Source organism: Argiope bruennichi, chromosome 4 (genome assembly GCF_947563725.1).
Source record: "Argiope bruennichi chromosome 4, qqArgBrue1.1, whole genome shotgun sequence".
Taxonomy (NCBI): Eukaryota; Metazoa; Arthropoda; class Arachnida; order Araneae; family Araneidae; genus Argiope; species Argiope bruennichi.
This window is the reverse complement of record NC_079154.1, coordinates 45,832,651-45,846,425: the sequence shown is the minus strand read 5'-3', so window position 1 is coordinate 45,846,425 and position 13,775 is coordinate 45,832,651.

Below are 13,775 nucleotides of genomic sequence, written 5' to 3'. Positions count from 1 at the left end.
AAAATTATTATAATAGATATTTTAGCTATTTGTTTAATTGTAATATTTCTTCTGCGACGTTTATTTAATATGAAATGTAATAAATGTCTTAGCTAAAAATGGTAATTTTTATTTGTAGTTTTATAAAAGAATAAACGAGTTTACTATTTTTATAGAATCTTACGAAATCAAATTAATAAAAAAATAAATCCAAAATTTCTTATTGCTCCATAAAATGTTCTAATGTTACCTTTAATTTTTATCCTTGGCTTAAAACTGCTATTTGATTGCGAAAGATAAAGAATGAAAAATGAAAATGTGATCATTATTGCAATTACCGAATCATAGAATTGAAAATCCCGCCAATCTTGGCGTATTGGCGGAAATTCTCATAGTTTTCCTCAAAGAAAACTCAAACTCAACAGGAAACCCATTTCAGATATATATATTTTATATTTTATAGAAGAAAATAAATTTAATAAAGCTCATTACTTGAAAAATAATTTATAAATAAAGCACTGCTAGATGCTTTCAAAGAGCTCCAACATTAAAATCACTAAGCAACTCATTGTAATTTTTCATCTCCACCATTCCCTCGTTCAAGGACATCGTAAAGAAAAAAAAAGGGGGGAAGGAGAAATAAGGGAGGAAGGGAAAAATCTCAGCACCCCATTCAACAATTCGAATAATTCCCTTGACATCTTCCTCCATTCCAAATTTTTTTATTATTATTATTTTTATTCTTTTCCCCTTTATTTTTTTGTCCTTATTAATACCAAAGTTATTTATTTTCCATTCGGAATGATTGCGAATTTATCGATTAAATGTCACATCCTTTTCCTTTTCGAATTAATGAGTTTCTATGGCCTTTTTTATTGTTAATTTTCTTTTGTTCCCCCTAAATAAGCTCCCTTTGTCTGCCAATAAATGTGCTGTTGCTGACGGTGGAACTTTTGCTGCAGGAAAACTTTAAACTGAAGGTATTCGTAAAAAATAGCTCTGAGTAATTTAGGTTATGGAAGTGAAATAGGAACGGATTAGGTTGTTTTTGTTAAATTCAACGTTGCTTAATTCTTTATTTCTGGAATTAAAATGAAATAACTGTTCATTAACATATATAATGAATTCATTAGGTATTTCAACATATAGTTTAGTGACTGTGGATTTTTAAGGAGATTTTACGCGCATATAATTTGTTGAAAATAAATGTAAAGCTTGTTTTTACTCGTGATCTCTTGTTAAAAAGATATGACAATAGTGTGCAAAATTTCTAATAAAGTTTGGTTTTATTGACGTTAATACACTGAATAAGGTTTAGACGTTTACACTGAATAAGGTTAATACACTGAATAAGTTTTAACCTGAATAAGGTTAGAAAGCTGTTTTTAAGAACTTAGTAAATTTTGTAAAACTTTTTATTTAAATAAAAAAAAGCCCCGCATTTGTTTAAATAGAAATAATAGGAGTCAAAGTTATTTTAGTGCACTCCGAAGGTTTCTTTGTTTGGCAATCTTGAACGAACTTCATTGATCCCAACATATTTTACTATCATATGAGTATGTCGTCTTCTTTGGTATCAGTTTTTCCAATATTTTTCCGCCCTGGTAAAGTTATCGATATCAGCAATATTGCCACGGAATCTACGAGGGTTCGACTAAGGCAGGGACATACGGGGCAATCACCCCGGGCCCCCAGATCAGATGGGGGGAGGGACAAATCGAATAGAAAGTTTATTTTACGTTTCCTACTTCAATGAACTTTTTTTAAAAATAAAATATCAGTACAGTGTAAAACCCGTCAGTTTTATGTTAGCTTCTTCATTAATCTATCGTATAAACAAAAAAATCTATATTTCGTAAATCCATAGCTTTCTAGGCGGAATTCAGCTAAAACTAAGGCGTTTAAAAAAACTTTCATGGTTTAAAAACATCCACTATTCATGGAATTGTATAGTAAACTATATCATAATTTAACTAGGCTGAATGTCTAACAGTAGAACTGATAGAGAAAATCTACTTTCATATTTGATACCAGTACAACCAAATATAATCTTGAGTCTTGCCTTAAAAATTTCAAAATCAGACTCCGAATTATCCATGTACTATATTAATAAATTGCTTTAATAAATGTGTGATTTGAAATAAAATCAGGATTTTTCATTAGTACTGAACCTTGATTTACTTTCATTTTAAAGCAGTTCAAAAAATTGTTTTGATCTCTTTGAAGAGGATCAGGATCAGATTATGAGAATATTTATACAATTTAGTCAAAGTAGCAAATAATTTAAGCTGCAACAGCCACTTGGATATGCATAAGTATTTCATATCCTTCACATTGTTAAGGCTTTAAATTGTAAAAATTGTTCTAAATGGGATGCATTTTCTGATTATGAAGTTAATTATACTCGTTGCTCAAGGAGTTAAGAATTCACAAAATAATAAATTATTATAGTTTATATTAGTTTAATTACATTAACGTAGTATTTTGACGCCAAGTGAGAGTTATTTTGGTTCAGACTTCGTAGTTTGAAACTAAATAGAGCACTGGTACTAATTTGCTGAAAAATATTGTGACCGTTTTTTTTTAAATATCTTATTTACCAAATTTAAGCTCCATTACATTTGATTGGACTTAATTCCTTTTTTAATAATTGGACTAAATCAGATTTTCTTGTTCTATCACTGCTTTTTAAAGATATAGACATCAATTTTCTAGGGTTTTTTTTTTTTTTTTTTTTTTTTTTTTTATTAAAATGACACTTATATTGAAGAAGCCACTCTTTCTATTTGTAAAGAGGACAGCAAATTTTTTTCCTCCAAAATTCTAACAGCTGGCATTGATTTCACTTTAGCCATTAATCATATGAAATAAGTAAACGAAGATTATATTAAATATATTCATACCACCTCAAGATCAAGATCTTTGGAATGATATTATGGTATTTGTGTTGTTCGTAGATGAAAATTTACAAATGGCTTAAGTTACAAAAATTTTCTCTTTTTTTCATGTATAGCTGCCATAATAGGATTTTCAAAAATATACAAAAATATTCTTTTTTTTCATGTATAGCTGTCAGAATCTGAATATCAAAAATAAAAAGTTTCTTTCTCTTGAACAAGCACCGTTACAAATTTCATTCCACAGAATTTTCAACAGCGTGCATTGATAACAGTTTAGGCCATCTGTCTTCCATGCAACATGGATAAACAAAAGTTGTTCTAATTTTAAAACACTGTTGTTTAGGGTAAGCATTGTTGGCAGCATCAAGATGAGGTATGGCAGGCCTGCGTTATCTCGCCATTTAGATGATATATCGCCAAATGCAGCGCAAAAGGACAAAAATAGCAAAACAACTGAGGGGGGAGGTGAGAAAGGAAGGGAGCTAAAGAGAGAAGTTTGCGAGTGAAATAGATCTAGGAAAAGCGTTTATCGAATCCCTTAGGATCACAAATCCAGCAAACAAATTCAGATGAAGACGAATCATTCCGAGTTTTTTCTCTCCCTCCCCTCCTAATCTCGTTCTTCTGGTTCTTTCTCTTATTTTGCGTGCTTTTTATCTCCTTGCGTTCTATTCTGTGCTCTCTTTTCAATCTCAGAATCACTCTCTGTCATTTTTTCCGTGTTTGCAAAGAGTTACATTTAAATCCGCAGGCTGAATGCGACAAAAAAAACGCATGATGTTAGCTTTTATGAATGCATCTATGTGCACAGTTCTTCTGAAATCATTCATTTTAAATTCGTATATTTAATACCTTAAAAATTTTTTTAATAAGACTGTAGTAACCACAATATGTTATAGAAGAAATGGATTGTAAATTATGTAAGTTAAAATTACTCATCACGTCCAAAAGAATTTAATTCATTTGCCCAAAAACGTATTTTATTATTAAACACACACGTCCTTGTATGATTGAAATTATATAATATACAGGGTGGTAATAAAATCAAAAACTTTTATAAAACAACTATTAAATATAATATTGTGAACATTTTACTAAGGAATAGTCATTCTCCTAAATATTTTAATTCAAGGAATAGCGAGACTAACGCAGAAATAGTGATTCTACATTCTGTTATTATAAAAATGGCGTCAACAAAGGAAAAGGTTCAGTGTATATTTTTGGCTCCTTAAATTCAAATCGGCCTTAATTGTTAAATGCCAATTATGGGAGTAGCATAAATAGCGAAGCATTTGAAAAGTGTTTACAGACTCAAATTTAAGATCATAGATGTTGTGCCTAGTGTGACAGCCGAAATAGTGGATAAAACTTGGCAAGAAATGTCACAATCCTTGATATCTTTCGAGTTACCAATGGCACTCACATTGAAATTTCCTGCTGTAAGTGGAATTACTAAAAACTTTATAACAGGTTTTACAATTTATCGAAATAGCCATACGCCAAATTATAATAGTTTTTTAACGATAATATTTTAATAATCAAGGAAAAAAATTATATAATATACATGGTGGTCATAAAGTTTTTTTATGGATCAATAAAAATAATTACAATATAACGAATATATATCAACAAAATGTTGTTGAATAATATTGTAAAATTTTTCCTGTGAAATAATCGTCATCCTAAATTTTTTAATTCAACAGAGTGCGTGACTAATCCAATGGTGATTCCACATTCTGTTATTATAAAAATGGCGTCAACAAACGGAAAGGTTCAGTGTAAATTTGTCTCCATGAATTCAGAAGATATTATTACAAAAGAACTATTGATTGTAATACTGTAAAATTTTTACTATGAAATAATCGTTCACCTAATTTTTTTAATTCAACAAAGAATTTGAACAAATCCAATAGTAATTCTGTATTCTTTTATTATAAAAATGGCATCAATAAAGATAAAGATTCAGCATATTTTTGGCTCAAATTCAAATCGGCCATTACTACTCAATGTCAGTTTTGGAGTTATATAAAGAGCAAAGCGTTTGCAAAGGTTGGCAAATGATCACAGATGCCGAGTCTAGTGTGACAGCTGAAATTGGTGGACGATACTTGTCAAAAAATGGTGAATCAACTTGACATTTTTCGAATTACGACTACCACATTGAAATTTACTAATATAAATGGTATTATTAAAAATTTTATAAACGGTTTTACAGTTTATTGAAACAGCCATATCCCATATTATAATAGTTTTTAAGAAAACGTTTTTGGAATCATAAAAAATTTAGTGACAACCTTGTATTTTTAAATAAAAATTCATACGTTTGACAGATGTTAGTCAAATAAGACAAGCACACAGTATTTTAAATTTTCAGTGTTTTGAAGTAATATGTTCGTTTTAATAATTTTCTAGCATGATAGAGAAATATATCTTTAAAATTTCGATTCACTTTTAATAGTTTCACATTTTTTTCTATTTGTTGGTTATCAAAATCAGGATTTCTTTATTTATTAGTGATAAACGTACCATTTCTTGATAATGATTTTTTAGTGATAATGATTTTAACGCAATGACTAGCTTTGAAAATGACAGCAAAAAATAGCTATTATGAAATCTGTACCACTTAAAATCCATAGTATATTTATTGAGCGTCTTTACACTCTTATATCCATAAGCAATAACTTTCATAAATTGTTGATTTTCAAAGCATGATAAATAAAAAAAAAACTGTTATTCTTTTTGAAATCTTAAGACATTTTTTTTTTCATTAATTAGATTTTTTGGAAATAAAGTATTTGTTGGCATATTGTTTTTTATGAACCACTTAAATCTTAATTAATCAACTGACTCCCAAGTACTTAATTAGATACCATTAATTTCACAACGTATTACATTTTTTAATTTAATTTCTTTTAACTAGAATTCTTCACACATTCTTATATTCCACATGATTTTATATACATTTAGGTTGTTTATGAATGATTTAATTAGAGTTAAACTACGATAATTATATGCGGGTACAGGTGCAGCGTTTATGTAAGTGAATCGGATAAGTGACTAACAATCATTGATGTAAAACACACACGGAAAAATGTTCTATAAATATTTTATTATTTCGCAGCATTGTAATATTTTTTTGCTATACAGAACCTCATAATTAATTTAAATCTTTTGATTTTTTCACTAAAAATTAATTCTAAACCTTTTCAGTCTTAAGGGAAATATATTATTCGAAGCAAAAATCATACATACATGAAGAGCTGACTCAAATACCATCAATGAAGTATCTTAATGGAGTATCTTAATAGTATCTTAATCTTAATGAAATATTTTAATTGGAGTATCTTACTTTTTAAGGAATATTTTGCAGTTTTCATTTTTATGCTATTCATTATGGTTTCATTTACATGTGGTTTACCTTATTTTCATTGCCTCACAATTTATTATTTTTGATTTTACCTCCAAATTTTATATTATTTTTTTAATACATTAATTAAAAAAAGGATATTTTTTCAAAACCTTTTTTCCTTTATTTGACTTATATGGGTGTCATAAATAATAATTGCAATTATATAAAGGCTTGCAGGAATTTTTCTCATAATCACTATCAGATGGCTCTTATCATCTGCAGTGAAGATTTAAAATAATTATATATATGACAGCTAAACTTTTGAAAAATTAAAACATAAAAATCTCATCAGAAACTCAGAACTGTAAAGAGTATTAGAACTTTAATGTATTAAAATGAGACATAAGTTCAATAGCAAGCCATTAATTTTTAAAACCTTGAAAATTTTAAGTTAATTTTTTTTTAATGCAATGGATTTTATTATAGTTAAAAACTCAATGCATACAAAGTCCACTACGGCCGATTTTGGCTGAATTTCATACCATAAAACAAGCACTTTTTTCGTAACTATATAAAAAACTCGGCCAACCAAAAGATTTTTCAGGACAAGACATACTACAAGAATATCTTATCTTATTTTCTAGGAACATTACCTTAACCTTCTCAAGCCTGATTTTTTTCCCCTTCCAATCCTTGATAGCCTTAAAAGCACCTACGCACGTATTACTCTCCGAAAACAACTGCCTTTCCTCCAAAAGAAAAGAAAAAAAAGAACAAATCGCAGATGATGATAATAAATGATGATGGCATTTTGATTTTTGCCATTTTTGTTTCTTTCCTTTCTTCCTTTAATGCAGTATAGTCCTTCCTTAAAGGAATGATGACAAGTAAAATTAAAGATTGAAATAAAGAAGACAAATTAGAATGTCTGGAATGATGTATCTATACGTCATTTCAAAACCGTTCGGATTTACTTTTTTTATTTCTTCTACTTTTAAAGATTCTTTCTCGTCTTTCTATTCCCTCCCCCCTCCACTCGCATTTAAAAGCGAAGACAAAGTAAAAATAAATTCATCTATTCTGGATAAGTCACGTGATTTTGGAAGCACGTATATCGAGATGTACGACTTGAAGATTTTCATCGTCGTTTTTCTTTTTTTTTTTATTACTGTATTATTATTATGATTATTTTATCCTCGTCTGGAAAGGGATGGTTTGCAAAATATCGATTTAAAGATCCTCATACGTTGCAAAACGCTATTTGATGAATCTCTCCTATTGGAAAGCAATTATTGCAAGCTTTCGGAAACTGTGAAAGAATTGAAAATTCCGTAGAGGATACAAATGTTTTACTTTTTTCTTTATACCCAAATCCAAAAAACTTCTTTTGCAAAAATGCCTAAAATTTACTTGATTGTTTGCTGTAACTTTTGCTTACTGTACCGTTTACATCCTTATATAAATTCCATAAGTTTTTATTTATTAGAATACCATAGGCTTTAAATCAAATCCTACTGTCTGGAAAGTTTAAGCAAAATCCGATCGTTTTCATTTTTGAAACCATTTAAATATCATTAACACTGTATTAATTTAAAAAACAGAATCCTAATATTTTTAGAATGTAAATGTTTATAAGTTGGCATTCTATCTGTAAATTTTGTTATGCATGATTTTTAATCTATAGGCAGATAATTCAACCCAGACCAACCAGATTAGCAGATATTTACTTCTTTATTAGTAAGCTTTCATTAAAATGGGGTTTACAAAATTTTAATTAGATTTTTAATTGAAAATTTATCAGAATTTTAATATTTTTTTTCCAAGCATAACAGTTTACTTCGGAGTATATTACTGAGCAAAAATAATTTTACTGCACATTAATATTCAAATATAAATGAATCATTTTTAATGATACTAATTTTATTTCTGTACATTTTTCTCTCAGTTTAATGTATTTTTCAAAGTATTTTACAGTTTTATAATTTTTTTCAATGTGTTAGTAATTTAGTTTATATATACGTATATTGCAACAATATTAAATATGCTTTTGTCAATATATTGTTATTTACATTTTTTTGTGTACTCTATAATGAAAAGCAAAATTTTGATAATTAAAATATAAATATCTTAAATCTTAAAATATCTCATGCTACAATATTCGGGCAAAAGATATGAATTTTGTTTTTTAATTATTGTAATGAATTTATGGAAAAACTACTGAATAGTTTTCCGGTATTTATTTTTCATTTATTAATTTTTTTCATCTTTTTTGAGTAACGGAAATGTTTCGTCTCTCGGCTACCAATCTTCTGAATACCTAAGCAATATAAGTGTTAACCAGGGCATTTTTTTAAAGTACTGGAGCATCCTACGATACAAGAAGAAGAAAAAATGCTATAAAAGATTTAACGGTTTAAACAAAGTTTTCATTTAATTTGCTTAATTTTATTTTTAATTTCGTATTTTAATTCTTCATTCTGCCAAAAAAGTTAAAGTTATGGTTCAAAAAACAGTTTGTTTCTTTTACTTTTGTAGCCTGGAGAAAGGGAATTAATCTCTCAGCAAACCCCACTAACTTAAAATGCATGATTCGAAGACAACATCAGGGTTGGTGAGCCAAAATGAGTAGGTTTCGAATCTCTCTAATCTACTAGCTAAGAATTATAGTTCAAATGAAGATTGTGATTAAGAATTAAGAAAATCCAGAAATTATAATTATCAATTATTTTAAATTAAAATTTAGGTTTTCAAATGAACTTTTTAGGAAGATATCTCATACAGAATCAATTTCTGCACTAACATACTTGAATAAACTACATACTGAATCAGAATCGAAATTCTATTAAATGAAATTTTTAAGCTAAATCATTAGCAAAATCACCAAATGTGTCGTTCAAGACTCCCTTCCAATCCAGCACCGCCAATGAAAAGATATACTTTTGCGAGTCACTAACAAATCCGGTTCATCCAATTCAAACTATCACTAAGGCACATCTCCTGTAAAATATACTTCCCAGCCTCCCATCTATTGATGTGTATTCCTTGATGCGTAAAATGCCTGTTGGTCAAAGCACATATCGAAATGCGACTCTAAACGCATGGCCTGTCAATTTCAGAACCACGTGCTTCCCCCAACCCCCGCGCACAGCACTGAAATGACCCAAAGCACTTATGGCCACTCTATTCTCAAGTGTTTGAATAGCCGGTCAACAAGTTGAACAGCTCTCGCTCGCTGGAAGAGCTTAGCCGGAGGCGCTAAAGATGAATATGTTGAATGCTTCGTATATTTGAAACACTCCGAGAGAACTATCGAATTTTGATTGGAGTATAGTCTGATTCGCAATTGGAATGAGTGAATTTCGAGGATGAATGGAGATTTTTGATTGGCCATTGAGGGAAGCATCACATTGGTAAGAGAAGCTAATACAATCGGAGGAATGCTTTTAACCATTTTACCTGTTGAGAAAAATTATATTCCTTGAAGCGCAATGTGTTAAAAAATTGAAATATTAGGTGCTTGCATGAATTTTGATCATTTTTTTCATTTTAAAAAGGAATTTATTGAGAAAAATTGATACAAACTATATATCAATCAAAATATTTTTCTACATTTTCTACAACTTTTTGCCCATTTTCGTCCAATAAGTCTTGCAGTTGATTGTCTTCGAATGTTTATGGTCCTCCAGGTCGTTCTTTGTCATTGACATCGAAATCACCACTCTTAAATCGTTGAAACCAAAACCTACAATTGGGATATGACGGAGCAGCAGCAACATAAGTTTCTAAAAGCGTCTGATGGGCTTCGGCAATGGATTTCTTCAAATCAAACAGAAAAAAAAAGCAATGAATAATGAAAATGCAATTTGGAGCATTCCATGATTGGGGTCTTTAAACATTGAATAACTCAATAATGCTAAAGGAAAATTTTCTAAATGATAATAATAAAGTGATAGAAAATTGGTAAAACCCAAAATCACATGTATACCAAATATATAGATACTTCACATGTTTACCAATAAATGTCGCTGATTAAAATGCATGCAAACACTTAATAGCTTATGTTATAGATAAAGCCTCATATTTTGTCTGTGAATATATAAAAAAAACTATAAATTAATTTGAACATGAATGTATTCTTTAAACTATGAATTCATTTATTCAATTCATCGATATTATTAATATATGTCAAACGAATGGTACATATTGCCCTGACATTACAACATTCGAATGGTGAAGAGACTAAGCACATTAAAACTATTCGCAGCAATTTTGAATCTTCTCTGGCCGTGTACTATTTGTCGAAATACTATTAACACTAGAACTACCGGTGTTAAATATGTACCTAGTTTCACCACACCTGTAAAATTGACATGTGTTGATCATCATGGCTTTCATAATAACTTTTTCCTTAGTTTATGTAAATAAAAAAAACATTTAATATAATAGTTTATTAGCTATTGATAAAAAACACAACAAAAACAGTTTGCATTTATAGGATATTACATTTGATATTGAATGACCTATCTATGAGGCGCATATTTACAAGTACATGTTATCATAAATGAACACATGCCACAAACCTATTTGTTGCATGCACTATAGGTATAAAGCCCTTTATTTTTGTTACATAATCAAATTTGGCAAGATCTGCATTTACAAATATTTCTTTTTAGTCTTTTAGAGTGCAATCTGCTGCTTTCCGTAATTGGTTTTGGGATGATGCTTCTTTTCTTCCGCAAGTACATTCACTAGAAAGTTCCTCGGACAATATATGAAAAATGTAATTCAAATTTTTCCAGGAAATGTCTGAAAATCCATGTATAAATAAATGTAAAAACGCGTTTATTGCATTTAAACATCATTGCATGGATCATCCATGCAATGATGTCCATCATTGCATGGATGATCCATAAAATATTGTTAGTTTTGAAATTGCTAAAGTCTTCATTTTGACGGGTCTTGGCATAAATAGGTATAGGTCACACTGATAATGAAAGTGGAAATGACAGAGTGTAAATTAAATCGCAATATGTAATTTTTCTAATATTTCATTAAAAGTCGTCATAAAGTTCTAGAGCAATACTTAAATTATATCAAAATGCCTAAGCATTAAATGTGAAAACCGTCAAAATGGCGGTCTTGGTAGTTTCAGTGTTAAAAAAAAAGCTTTATGGAGGAATAAAAACTCTTAAAATAAAACATCATCGATAAATGAACAATAAATATAGTTGCCTTGAACAATTCTTCACTACAGTTTTTTCATGTGTTAACAGACGTTTTTCATCCGTTTCAAATGATAAACCTCGAATAAAATTATTAAATTAAAAATTCATGGATTCAGTTTATTGAAATAATACTACTATATTACTTGTAACATTCAAATGGTAAAAAGTAATAATCATATTAAAATGTCCATAGTAATTTCCAATCTTGTTCACCCACGTTCTATTTATTGACATTATATAAAAAAATTGCTTTTCGGATAATGGAAACGCCTTAGAATGAAATTAAACTACTACTATGAATGCACTATATATACAACAGCTTCGAACAATTCTACACTATTTTTTCACTCATCCACAAATATATTTTTCTTCCATTTCGAATAAATAAGCTTTTACTTCAAATTGGCATTTTCTGTCTCATTGATTTTTTTTATATATATTTCATTCCGAGCTTAAGTGCCTCAGGAAATCTTTTTATTTTAAAATAAATTTTATACCGGGAATGCAAATAAATATAATTCATCTAAATTGAAAATATCGAAATTTTTCACAAAATGAATAATGGTATTATGAAAAAGAACAAGGAATAAAAATAATAAAAAATTTGAATAGCCCAGTATTTACTATTCTTGGACAATTAAAATAGTTGTAAAAGATAAAATTGTTATTAGTAAATATTAAATGCTCTTTTCTTGCGCATAAGAATATTGCATATGCAAATAAGATTATAAAAGTTTTAATAATAACTGCCCTGGCTATGTAGGGAATCATTGCTTCCTTTCTGCGTACTAACCGAATTATTTCCAAATGCTGATGGCAAATCAAAATATATCGCCATGACTTTAAATAAAAAATAGTTAACAGATTTACCACAAATTAATTCAATATGATTTATATGCATTAGAATCCCATTGGTGATATATTTAAGATATAAGGATAGAATTTTCTATATAAGTAAATAGGTTCAGGCTAACCTGATGGTGAGTTACCTCCTTTCTGATAATTGTTCTTTTTCTCTGTGTGAGTGGTAGGCGCATGGTCCGTCCATAATAGGACTTTTTTATATATACCTTGGTGCCCGTTTTAAATGTCGTGGCGGTTTCCTCATCACCAGTAGATTTTTGAGATTATTGATGGGTGAGTTTATGAATACATAAATGAGAAGTCATTGGAGAATTAAGTGGGTTCTCACTTCTCCTGGGGGTATATCAATGATGATAGGATTGGTTTGGACACATCGATGACAGGGTATCTCTTCTAAGAAAGGGGTTGGTGCAGGGCCAATGATAGATATTTTATAACCAATCGCAGTACATGTTTATATGATGAAGCAAGCCAATTATTCAGTAAATTATATATTTATAAGGTCAAGGTGTATGTTTTACAGTTACTCAAAAACAAATAAATTTATATTACTCAAAAACAAGATGAAAATTTTTATAAAATAAGTAGTTCCTCACAGTCACAGTAAAAAACTGAACAATTGAAATGACATGAATGTTACATGACTAAATGTGTAAGTTACAATTTATTCAATTATTGACAAGAACAGTTCTGTAGACAACCATAAGCAATGATAATAATTTTAATAGATAATCTAATACTGAAAGCATTAATAATTTATAGGAATACTAGCCGCCTTTGGCGACCAACCGGTTCGCCAATCTTAATGTTCATTTAAATTTTAATAATTAAATAGGTTGAACCGGAGTTTAACCCCCTTCTTCGCCAAGTTGCGATAACGCGCCAAAGATGGCAATCTATATTATGCACTATAATTGAACATCTGCTCCTTTGTTTTTGAACATTTCGCAAGGCCGTTGTTGGCGATTTTTAAAAATTGCGCCAAGCAGAGGGTTAAACTACCATTAAATATTTTACGCAATTCCAACTTTAATAGATTCTACAGCAAAATATTTTAAAACTTCAAATTTTGATAGTAATATAATTCACTCATAATATTATAAAGGCCTTCAGTCATAGCGTGATATGTATCTCTAATTTTCTGTTACCCCTCGTAGAAATTATGCTTTAAATTAAAGTGTAAATGATTAATCTGCAATTAATATAATGATATTTTTTACTGAAACAAAGCATTTTTTTAATAATATGATTACTGATAATAGAGTCACTGAGCGTTTACACTTTATGGTCACTAAAGAATATCTTTCTTAATTTATGTAATATCTCAAGAATTTGTCAACAAAAATTTCTCAGATTCATCATGAACAGATCGATTAATTAAGAATGTTTAATTTTAAATGCATCAAACACTAAGAAAATAAAATGAATCGTTTAAAATAATCGGTCGAAAACAGGTTT